Genomic DNA, 13,327 nt, shown 5'->3' on the forward strand with positions numbered 1-13,327 from the left:
ACTCAATGTCTTTTCCAGTTTATTGTTTAAATGGTGCAAGCCATAGGTCAGTGTACAGCACAGTGAGCATTCCACTGCCTAACCATCTATTCCATCCATCACCCAGCGACCGCCTGAGGTTAAGCCAGATTGCTTGCAAACTTGGCTTCATATGCGACCCTGAGTTAGACTGAAGGCCACATATCGACATTATCTCTAAGACTGCCTATTTCCACATCAGTAACATCACCAGCACTTTTACTTTCTTTTTTTTTGACTCCATCCCTGTCTCAGCTCATTTGCTGCTGAAACCATTATTCATGTCTTCGTTACCACTGGATTGACAATTCTGAAACAGCTCCACCTCTGATGTGCTGCCCTCTGAGAGAAGTGCCATACCTCTTGCTTCTGAGAAGTTTGAAATTGTTGCATTTTTAGACACAAAATGGAGTGTTCAGCAAGTGTAGTTTTCCAGATCTCATCACATGCTAGGTAATAACATATTGTTGCTTTGGATACACCGATTGTAGTGAGTGAAGTGTCACTATGGATGTACATACATTTATACCTACATGACAATATAGTTCCTAAATAATTTGGGAATATTATAACAAGAGGTTTATTTTATAAGGCACTATTATTTTCCAGTAAGTTCTGTTGATTAAATTCTGCTAATCTTTCAGTGACTAGGATGCTTACACACCTCGAGAGTGATGTTGGTGTCTTTCTTGCACAGTAGATACAGATGAGGAAAGCTATTTTCCCTATCACAGACCATCCATGCAGAAAATACTTTGATTTGATTTGATTTATTATTGTCACGTGTTGGGATACAGTGAAAAGTATTGTTTCTTTTGCACTATACAGACATAACATACCGTTCATAGAGTACATAAGGATATAGTGTTACAGTCATAGCTAAGGGTGCAGAGAAAGATCAACTTAATATGAGGTAGGTCTATTCAAATGTCTGATGGCAACAGGGAAGAAGCTGCTCTTAAGCTGCTCAAATTTGATGACATGAGAAGGGATCTGGGAAGTGTGGATTGGCACAGGCTGTTCTCTGGTAAGGATGTAAATGGAAAGTGGGAGGCCTTCAAAGGAGAAATTTTGAGAGTGCAGAGTTTGTATGTTCCTGTCAGGATTAAAGGCAAAGTAAATAGGAATAAGGAACCTTGGTTCTCGAGGGAGATTGTAACACTGATTAAGAGGAAGAGAGAGTTGTATGAAATGTACAGGCGGCAAGGAACACATCAGATGCTCGAGGAGTATAAAAAGTGCATGAAGCTACTTAAGAGGCAAATCAGGAGGGCTAAAAGAAGACATGAGTTTGCTTTGGCAGACAGATTGAAGGAAAATCCAAAGAGCTTCTATAGGTATGTTAGGAGCAAAAGGATAGTGAGGGATAAAATTGGTCCTCTTGAAGACCAGAGTGGTACACTGTGTATTGAACCAAAAGAGATGGGGGAGATACTAAATGTTTTTTTTGCATCCGTATTTACTGAGGAAACGGGCGTGGAGTCTACGGAAATAGGGCAAACTGGTAGGGAGGCCATGGAACCTTTACAGATTAAAGGGGAGGAGGTGCTCGCTGTCTTGAGGCAAATCAGAGTGGATAAATCCCCAGGACCGGACAGGGTATTCCCATGGACCTTGAGGGAAGCTAGTGTTGAACTTGCAGGGGCCCTGGCAGACATATTTAAAATGTCAGTATTCACGGGGGAGGTGCCGGATGATTGGAGGGTGGCTCATGTTGTTCCGTTGTTTAAAAAAGGTTCCAAAAGAAATCCGGGAAATTATTGGCCAGTAAGTTTGACGTCGGTGGTGGGCAAGTTATTGGAAGGTGTGATAAGGGATGGGATCTACAAATATTTGGATAGACAGGGACTTATTAGGGAGAGTCAACATGGCTTTGTGCGTGGTAGGTCATGTTTGACCAATCTATTAGAGTTTTTCGAGGAGGTTACCAGGAAAGTGGATGAAGGGAAGGCGGTGGATGTTGTCTACCTGGATTTCAGCAAGGCCTTTGACAAGGTCCCTCATGGGAGGTTAGTTAGGAAGGTTCAGTCGCTAGGTATACATGGAGAGGTAGTAAATTAGATAAGACACTGGCTCAATGGAAGAAGCCAGAGAGTGGTTGTGGAGGATTGCTTCTCTGAGTGGAGGCCTGTGACGAGTGGTGTGCCGCAGGGATCGGTGTTGGGTCCATTGTTGTTTGTCATCTATATCAATGATCTGGATGATAATGTGGTCAATTGGATCAGCAAGTTTGCTGATGATACAAAGATTGGAGGTGTAGTGGACAGTGAGGAAGGTTTTCAAAGCTTGCAGAGGGATTTGGACCAACTAGAAAAATGGGCTGAAAAATGGCAAATGGAATTTAATGCAGACAAGTGTGAGATATTGCACTTTGGAAGGACAAACCAAAGAAGAACGTACAGGGTAAATGGTAGGACTCTGAAGAGTGCAGTTGAACAGAGGGATCTGGGAATACAGGTACAGAATTCCCTAAATGTGACGTCACAGGTGGATAGGGTCGTAAAGAGTGCCTTTGGTACATTGGCCTTTATAAATCGGAGTATCGAGTATAAAAGTTGGAGTGTTATGGTAAGGTTATATAAGGCATTGGTGAGGCCGAATTTGGAGTATTGTGTACAGTTTTGGTCATCTAGTTACAGGAAGGATGTAACTAAGATTGAAAGAGTGCAGAGAAGGTTCACAAGGATGTTGCCGGGACTTGAGAAGCTGAGTTACAGAGAGAGATTGAATAGGTTTATTCCCTGGAGCGTAGAAGAAAGAGGGGAGATTTGATAGAGGTGTATAAGATTTTGATGGGTATAGATAGAGTGAATGCAAGCAGACTTTTTCCGCTGAGGCTAGGGGAGAAAAAAACCAAAGGGCATGGGTTAAGGGTGAAAGGAGAAAAGTTTAAAGGGAATATTAGGGGGGGCTTCTTCACGCAGAGAGTGGTGGGAGTGTGGAATGAGCTGCCGGATAAAGTGGTAAATGCATTTAACATTTAAGAAAAACTTGGACGGGTTCGTGGATGAGAGGGGTGTGGAGGGATATGGTCCAAGTGCAGGTCAGTGGGACTAGGCATAAAATGGTTCGGCACAGACAAGAAGGGCCAAAAGGCCTGTTTCTGAGTTGTAATTTTCTATGGTTCTATGGTTCTATGACCCATGAATCAAAAGAGAAATGCTCTTTAGTCAGTTGATACGTGATCTCAGAATTTTGTATCTTTTTCCCGATGGGAGAAGGTGGAGGAGAGTATGTCCAGGGTGCGTGGGGTCCTTGATTATGCTGGCTGCTTTTCCGAGGCAGTGGGAAGTGTAGATAGAGTCAATGGATGGGAGGCTGGTTTGTGTGATGAACTGGGCTTCATTCATGACCTTTTGTAATTTCTTGCAGTCTTGGGCAGAGCAGGAACCATACCAAGCTGTGACATAGAGAGAAAGAATGCTTTCTATGGTGCATCTGTAAAAATTAGTGAGAATCGTAGCGGACATGCCAAATGTCCTTAGCTTCCTGAGTTAGTCGAAGCATTGGTGAGCTTTCTTAACTATAGCAGAGGTATGGAGGGATGAGGACAGGCTGTTGGTGATCTGGATTCTGAGAAAGGTTTTATTTGCAGCAGCAATTCATTTCACTGCCAATCATTCTTTGCTTAAAGAACTATTTCTTGACATTGTTCCTAAATTTGACCCTGTTAACTTTGAGCCTATTATTCCCCCTCTTCCATCCCCTCCTCTGCCATACTCACCCTGCCCACCACCCGTCTTCCTCTCCCCACTACTCGTCACAGTTTAACTTGACGTAATGTTTATTTTTAACTTTCCTTCATTGGTAATTGCCATTTATCAGTTTTTGGTCTGTTTAGTTGTTTTCCCTCAACTTGTATTCACCAGAAGGAAGAATCAATTGAAATTGGTTGAAAACTGCAACTGTATCAGACTGGTGTCTGACCAGAATAGCTGGTTAGTAACAGCCCTTGATATCAAGGCCGCATTTGACCGGCTGTGGCATCAAGGAGCCCTAGCCAATTTGGAATCAATGGGTATCAGGGGGCAAACACTCTGCTGGTTAGAGTCATACCTGGTACATAGGAAGATGGTTGTGATTATGGAGGGTCAGTCATCTCAGCTGCTGGACATCACTGCAGGAGTCCCTCAGGGTAGTGTCCTAGGCCCAACAATCTTCAGCTGCTTCATCAATGACTTTCCCTCCATCACAATGTCAGAAGTCGGGATGATCGCTGATGATTGCACAATGTTCAGCACCATTCGTGACTCCTCAGATGCTGAAGCAGTCCATGTTCAAATGCAACTCACCTCCTGACTCCCAAAGCCTATCTACCATCTACAAGGCACAAGTCAGGAGTGTGATGGAATCCACCATACTTGCCTGGATGGGTGCAGCTCCAACAGCACTCAAGAAGCTTGATATAATCCAGGACAAGGCAGCCTACTTGATTGGCACCACATCTACAAACATTCAATCCCTCCACCACCGACGCTCAGTAGCAGCAGTGTGTACTATCTACAAGACGCACTGCAGCAATTCATCAAAGATCCTTAGACAGCACCTTCCAAACCCACGACCACTTCCATCTAGAAGGACAAGGGCAGCAGATACATGGGAACACCCCCAACTGCAAGTTCCCCTCCAAGCCACTCACCATCCTGACTTGGAAATATATCGCCTTCCTTCACAGTCGCTGGGTCAACCTTTTGGAATTCCCTCCCTAACGGCATTGTGGATCAACCCACAGAACATGGACTGCAGCGTTTCAAGAAGGCAGCTCATCATCACCTTCTCAAGGGCAACTCGGGATAGGCAATAAATGCTGGCCAGCCAGCGACACCCATGTCCCACGAATGAATATTTTTAAAAAGCTGGTCTGCATTAGGCCTGTTGTGGTTTATTGGGAACAGTTGGTTTAACTGGGGACTGACTGCCTGAAGTTTAGGCACTGTTATTATCTGCAGGGCATTCTGGGTGTTACGTATGTCTGGCATCAGACTCGCGTTCCCCGTTCCCTTATGTTATCAGATTAATCAGGACTGTAGATCCTGTATCAACATGCAAAATCCTTCCAACACACACCAGTTGCTTGTGGTAAGAATGGGAGAGAATCCTGGTCAGCCATGCTTCATGTGGAGTGGTGCCCCTCAAGCTCTTAGTGACTGGTAACAGACTAACAACCTGTTCCAGGACAAGTCTCATTGGGAACAGATGAAAAGTCTGCCTGATGCACCACTAGGTGTGGGAAGAGAAACAACAACAGCTAACACACTAGAATAAGGAATTTAAGATACATTTCTTTACCTCACAAGTGAGCAAGTCATAATCAAAAGTAACTGAGGTAGATAGCAGAGGTGTGCTTATGTATATGCTGATAAGGTTAGACAAAGAGTGTCAGGATAAGGCTCATGTGGGGGATAAATATCCTACACCAATTGTACCTAACGGCCTGTCGCTGTGCTGTAGACACAATTACTCGATATCTATGCACGTGCAAGTAAGGTTAAGCCTGTGGATTTTGATGTCTATCTTGCACTGTTGCCTGGTTTAGGCTTGCAATTATTTACCCCTTGGCCAAAATGACAGTGGAAATGTCAAGCCCATCATTGCAAAACAAAGATCATTTTTTTGTGCCAGTTCCAAATCGAATATTCATCAGCACCCCCCCCCCCCACCGCTCCCCCCCACTCCCCCATCACCACCCCACCATTTCAATTCATGCAAGAACTCACAGAGAGGGTTGGCTCCTCGACAGAAAGACCATATGGGCGTAAGCCTAGAAGCCGTTCTGTCTAATAGTTGTTAAAATGATAATCATCTGGCAACCATTCTGGTATCAGCATTTCTTTTTATACAAATACATGCTGTGTACCCAAGGCATTATGCCAGCTGTCTCGGCTAAGATTCTCACTCCCTGATTTGCCACAGGAGTTGTCTGTTGTAGTTCATTATCGCGTCTTTTTTCTTCCTCCCAGTTTAGTTCCTTTCTCTTGCCTTTCCCCTGAAGGTTTTGACTCAAATTCAGATTGCAGGTTCACCATTCTCCAGGGGTTGGCTGCCTTCACACTGTTGCACAAATTGATCGATACCACAGACTGGTCAACAAAGGTGTCTGACCTTGGGATGGAGCTTCACATCAAATGAAATGACAAAACAAAATTTAGCATTCGAACCTGATATTCAGGGCCACAGCATCCCAATTCTACGTTTGATTGTTCAAGTATCCAAAAACCCTTAAGAATTTCTACCTTATCCAGAACAGAGCAACACATTTCATCACAACCCCATCCAACATACAATCATAGAATCCCTATAGTGCCAAAAGAGGCCATTTGGCCCATCGAGCCTGCACCGACCACAATCCCACCCAGGCCCTATCCCCGTAACCCCATGTATTTACCCTGCTAGTCTGCCTGAAACTTAAGGGGCAATGTAACATGGCCAATCCACCTAACCCGCACATCTTTGGACTGTGGGAGGAAACCGGAGCACTCGGAGGAAACCCACGCAGACACGGGGAGAACGTGCAAACTCCACACAGACAGTGACCTGAGGCTGGAATTGAACCTGGGTCCCTGGCACTGTGAGGCAGCAGTGCTAACAACTGTGCTACTGACCTCCCCAACTTAAACATTTACTCTGCCCTATTTATTGTGCAAAATGGCTACTGCCCTAATGCTTTTATTTATACATCAACAAAACAAAAATGAAGAAAAGTACAGCACAGGAACAGGCCCTTCGTCCCTCCAAGCCTGCACCGATCATGATGCTCTTACTCGGACTCTATCTCTCTATTCCCTCCTTATTCATGTACCCACACAGGTGCCTGTTAAATGTTGCTAATGTGCCTACTTCCACCACTTCCTCTGGCAGTGCGTTCCAGGCACCCACCACTCTCTGTGTGCAAAACCTCCCCCTCACATCTCCCTTAAATTGCTGACATCAGGATGAATATGGTAAGTCATGGTGGCATTTTCCCAACCATGGCCCCACCAATGCAGTTGCACCATGTCTGTGGTGTGAATTAACCACAAAATGTCAAACCCAAGACCTCCACCGCTTAGAAGGACAAGGACAGCAAGTGTTCAGAAACACCAACACCTTCAAGCTCCCTGTGATCCAAATTACACATTATCCTGGCTTTTTTTAAATTCGTTGGTGGGACGTGGGCAGCACTGGCTGGCCAGCATTTATTACCTGTCCCTAGCTGAGGGCAGCTGAGAGTCAACCACATTGCTGTGGCTCTGGAGTCACATGTAGGCCTGACCAGGTAAAGACAACAGATTTCTTTCCCGAAAGGACATTAGTGATTCAAATGGGTTTTTCCAACAATCGACAATGGTTTAATGGTCATCAGTATAATTTTAATTCCAGATTTTTTTTTGAATTTGAATTCCACCATCTGCTATTGCGGGATGCGAGCCTGGGTCCCCAGAGCATTTTCTGGATTAACAGTCTAGCGATAATACCACAAGGCCATCCCCTTGGAACCGACTTGGACACCTGTTCTAATTTCTTCGGTGTCCTTGTGTCAAACCCCTGGAGCTACTTTGCTGCAACGCTGTGGGAGCATCACCACAACACAGACTGCTGCAGAGGAACAAGGCTCACAACCAACTTCTCACGGATGAAAAATGATGGGTAATAAAATGGCGGCATTGCTCGCAATGTGCATAACAAGGGGGATGAGCTTTAATAACTCTCACCTACACCACCTGTTTATTCCCTACATTAAGGATCAGTCGAGTTTCAGAAACAATCTCTCTGAAAGAGAATGATTCAGATCGGTTGATATCTTTCTAACCCACAGTGGTCTCTCTGAGCATATTGATCCAGTGCTTCTGAAGATCAAAATCAACGCATTTTTCAGGGAGCACAGAGCACATGTTCCCCATTCTGCTGATTTTTTTTTCATATTTCTGCCTCTATCCTTGCCTGAGGCTCAGAAACCTGCAATGATCCCAATGCGTTTGTGACACTGATCATTGTCATTCTCATAATCTAATTTTACAGCAACATACAATTTATGTTTCTCGTGGAACACGTTGACTGCTCAGATCCATATCAACACCAGAGATTTTCAACTCAAAGAGGCAGTGATTGTTATGTAACAGATCTCAGACTGAATCTTCCATCTGAGTGACTGATTGCTGTTGGAATTATCAAGAAACAAAATGACAAAGGAAGGTTCTGGAAATAACAGGTGCACAGCACAATCTGAGTAGGATATTTATTTTGTCCTGATTTGATTTGGTTCCAGAATAAATTAAATTATGCAAATAAGAAGCGATTCCCGGCTTGGGTCACTGTCTGTGTGGAGTTTGCACATTCTCCCCGTGTCTGCGTGGGTTTCCTCCGGGTGCTCCGGTTTCCTCCCACAGCCCAAAGATGTGTGGGTTAGGTGGATTGGCCGTGCTCAATTGTCCCTCAGTGTCAGGGGGATTAACAGGGTAAATACATGGGGTTATGGGGATAGGGTCTGAGTGGGATTGTGGTCGGTGCAGGCTCAATGGGCTGAATGGCCTCCTTTCTGCACTGTAGGATTCTATAAGACCTCTCACTTCAATCTCACTACCCAGACAATGAGCTACAAGTTATATTTTACAGAAAGAAATAAACAGTCGCATTGAACATCCTGATTAATGATTATTGACCTGAAACATTTTTCTTTCCGTTATTGCTGCAGAATATGCAGAGAATTTCCAGCATTTTATTTCAGATTTACTGGCCGGCATTTTCCAGCCGTACTCACCACAAGGTCGGAAATTCCCACCTGAGGTCAATGCACCTTTTGCATGGTCCAGGCATCATAGCGGGCGGGACAGTAAAATTCCGCCCACGGTTTCCGTAGCCATTAGTTTTTGCATTTATACACTACCTTTTCTGACCTCAGGAGATCCCAAAACACTTTCCAGCCAATCAAGTATTCTCGAAATGTTTCCCAGTTGTTACTGCAGAGCATGGTGAGGTCCCACACGCAGCACACCCAGCCCGTCTGTGCGGGTGATGTTGGATGAGGGTTAATTATCAGCCAGAAGGGCCCTTTGTTCTTGTTTAAACTGCCATGGAACATTTGACATCTACCAGCAAGAGCAGTTGGGCTTTTGAATCCACATCTCAAATGGAAGGTGGCATCTCTGACAGCAGCTCTCCCTCAATATTGCACTGGAGTGGCAGCCTGAATTTTATGCTTAAAGCTAGAGTCTGCCAATCCTGATGAAGTCTTCTTCTTAGGCAGTCCCTCAGGATCACAGAGTATCTACCGTGCAGAAGGAGGCCATTCAGCTCATTGAGTCTGCACTGGCTCTCTGAAAGAGCATTCCACCTAATCCCGTCCCCTGCCTTATCTCCATAATCTTGCACATTCTCTCTTTTCAGATAACAACCCAATTCCCTTTTGATCGAACCTACCTCCACCACCCTCTCAGGAAGCTCATTCCAGACTCCAACCACACTTTGGGTGAAAAACTATTCCCCATCTCACTTTTATTCCTTTCGCCCACAATTCTGAATCTGTGCCTTTTAGTTCTTGATGTACTCCTTGGAAGGAGCAGTTTCTCACTGTGTTCCTTGTCCATACCCCACAGGATTTTGAATTGCTCCATCAAGTCTCCTCTTAGCCTTCTTTTTTCCAAGGAAAACAGTCCCAACCTCTCCAATCTATCCTCATATCTACAGTTCTTTATATCTGGGATCATTCTTGTGGATCTCCTCTGTGCTCTCTCCAATGCCTTTGCATTCCTCCACAGGTATGAGGCCAGAACGGAATGCAGTCTCCAGATGAGGCCAAACTAGTGTCTTATACATGTTAAACATGATGATCTCCTTACTCTTGCATTCAATGCCCTTTATAATAACACCTAGGATATTAGATGCTTTATTAACTGCTCTCTCAACATGCCCTGCCATCTTCAATCTCCAATGTACATAGACCGAGGTCCCTTTGTTCCTGCATCATGTTATGAGTTTCTTCCGTCATTTTACACTCTCCACATTCTTCCTGCCAAAGTGAATCAGCTCACACCTCTCTGCATTCAACTTTATCTCACATTTATCAGCCCAATCCACCTATTGGTCTATAGGATTGAGGATGAATCATAGAATCCCTACAGTGCAGAAGGAGGCCATTCGGCCCATCGAGTCTGCACCGACCACAATCCCACCCAGGCCCTACCCCCACATATTTACCCGCTAATCCCTCTAACCTACACATCCCAGGACTCTAAGGGGCAATTTTTAACCTGGCCAATCAACCTAACCCGCACATCTTTGGACTGTGGGAGGAAACCGGAGCACCCGGAGGAAACCCACGCAGACACGAGGAGAATGTGCAAACTCCACACAGACAGTGACCCGAGCCGGGAATCGAACCCGGGACCCTGGAGCTGTGAAGCAGCAGTGCTAACCACTGTGCTACCGTGCCGCCCTCCACTTGACTTGTCTCCACTCCAGTTTGGTAGTTTCTGAAATGGCTGATGAGTCCAATAAGTGATCTGCAGACTTTGCCGCTTGTGGGGCAGATGGTTCTTGAACAGTCAGGTACATGAGGGCTCGGATTCTCCAACTTCGCTATGATTCTCCAGTCCCGCTGCAGTGAATGGAGCTTTGACTGAGCGGAGAATTCCAGCCAAGGTGTTTGGAGGTTTGTGCGCTCCCGCTGCCACCTCGACTTCACTTCTGCACATTCCCAACAAAGTCTCTTGATGCGTTCACTACCTTCTCAGCTGAGACGTCTCCATTTCGTTCGGTCACGAGCCAGTGTCTCCCATGTGTCAGCGAGGATGTTTGACCTCTTTGGGGTGAAGTGTTTCCGCTGTCCTCCTGGGAGTGTCTTGCCATGACCAAGTTCTGAGCAGAGCAATTTCTTCAGGAGTCTGGTTTCAGACATAAGGGCCCAGTGCAGTTGGATTGGGAGGAAATGTTGCTGCGGGGCCTGCCTTTCATTGAATCTTACAGTGCAGAAGGAGGCCACTCGGCCCATCGAATCTGCACCAAACACAATCCCACCCAGGCCCAATCCCTATAACCCCATGTATTTACCTTAGCTAGTCCTCCTGAAACTATGGGGCAATTGAGCATGGCCAATCCACCTAACCCGCACATCTTTGGAGTGTGGGAGGAAACCAGAGCACCCGGAGGAAACCCACAGAGACACGGGGAGAATGTACAGACTCTGCACATACAGTAGCCCAATCCAGGAATCGGATGTGGGCCCTTGGCGCTGTGAGGCAGCAGTGCTAACCACTGTGCCACTGTGTCGCCTTTCTTGTCAGTGGATTTAGAGGTTCTTGCTAAGGCCCTGCTGGTGATATTCCTCCAGTGATTTGAGGGGTTATCGGTTGCTGAGGTCTATCGGAGCATAGGGATCAACTCTGCCCGGCAAAGCGGGCCTTAGTCACGGGTTTGAGATTCTGGTCCTTGAACGCTCTTTTCCTCAGTCGGCCGAAGGCTGAGCCGGCACATTGGAGGTGATGATAAATTTCAACGAGAATGCCTGCCTTTGTCAAGAGAAGGCTCCCAAGGTATGGGATATTAGTACGCATCAAATATTCTTAATTAGCTGTGAAAGATGTTGGAACCTCTGAGGTAAGGCATTTAGGAAGCTCTTTAGCATAGGAACATTATGAAACGAACAGAATAAATATGCCTCTCTGACTGGTCGAAGAAATCGATGACACCTAACCTATGGGAATCATGGGAGCTGGAGGATTACTTTATCACCTCGTAGATTTTCTCACCATCTCAGGTAATAGCATCTGGTTCAAATTTAAATGGGCTTTTAAGCTCAATCAAAGCCATTAGCTGATCCCGATATTGCCTGAAGCATATAGTTGATTATTAAGCAGATTAACTTGATTCATGTTCTGATGAAAGGTCATCAACGTGAAACGTTGACTATGTTCCTTTCTATCTCCCTCTCTCTCTCTCTCTCTCTCTTTCTATCTCCTCTCTCTCTCTATCTCTCTCTCTATCTCTCTTTTCAGAGATGTCTGAGTGGGTTCCAGTTTTTGTTATAACCAGACTGGTTGATGGCATTTGAAGTTTCCGCTTTATAGTGAAGTGCCCTCTCCTTTATTTGTAGTTTTGGGAAGTTGTGAGGCAACGTCACGTTATAAAGCTATTGCAGTGCAGCCTGGGATCTCACATGCGCGCACTCAGCAATTACAAATAGGACTCATTCAAATTAATACTTGTGAAGAAAACGTAACTCCTAACAGGAATTGAAGGCCCTAATTGATACCCTGCATCAACAATCAAATGTATTTTAAAAAATTAGCCCCCAGTAAAAATCCACCGAAGAAAAAGGCTTTGTTCAGGTCGGCATGGTGGCACCGTGGTTAGCGCGGCTGCTTCACAGTATCAGGGATCCGGGTTCAATTCCCAGCTTGGGTCACTGTCTGTGATGAGTCTGGATGGTCTCCACCGTGTCTGTGTGGGTTTCCTCCAGGTGCTGCGGTTTCCTCCCGCAGTCTGAAAGACTTGCTGGTTAGGTGCATTGCCCGTGCTAAATTCGCCCTCAGTGTACCCGAACAGGCGCCGGAGTGTGGGGATTTTCACAGTAACTTTATTGCAGTGTTGATGTAATTCTACTTGTGACACTAATAAATAAACTTGTACATAAGTTTTATGTGCATTAAACAATACGGAGGTTGAGGGGCGACCTGATAGAAGTCTGCAAGATTATGAGGGACATGGACAGAGTGGATAGTCAGATAGCTTTTCCCCAGGGTGGAAGAGTCAATTACTAGGGGGCATAGGTTTAAGGTGCGAGGGGCAAGGTTTAAAGGAGATGTACGAGGCAAGTTTTTTACACAGAGTGGTGGGTGTCTGGAACTTGCTGCCGGGGGAGGTAGTGGAAGCAGATACGTGATGCGCGTTATCACACACGAGGCTTGATACTCAGGAAATAAAGGCTTTTATTTGCTGTAACAATGCAGCTACTAATTATATACACGATCCCAGACTGATGGGTCCCAGACAGAGCAGAGACCTTTATACCTCTCCCAGGAGGCGGAGCCCGACTGGGATGTACCACAATAACTATAATACAAGGTGTAACAGCCCAACCCTAACCCCAACAGCAACAAGTAGAACAACCCATCCCTAACCCCAACAGCAACATATATACATACTTGTAGTACTGGCCAGACCCTGGCTCAGTACTATCTAGTGGGAACCAACGATGGTTCACCACAATATGATAGTGACTTTTAAGGGGCGTCTTGACAAATACATGAATAGGATGGGGATAGATGGATATGGTGCCCGGAGGTGTAGGGGGTTTTAGTTCAATCGGGCAGCATGGTTGGTGCAGGCTTGGAGG

Source organism: Mustelus asterias, chromosome 4 (genome assembly GCF_964213995.1).
Source record: "Mustelus asterias chromosome 4, sMusAst1.hap1.1, whole genome shotgun sequence".
NCBI classification, from domain to species: Eukaryota; Metazoa; Chordata; class Chondrichthyes; order Carcharhiniformes; family Triakidae; genus Mustelus; species Mustelus asterias.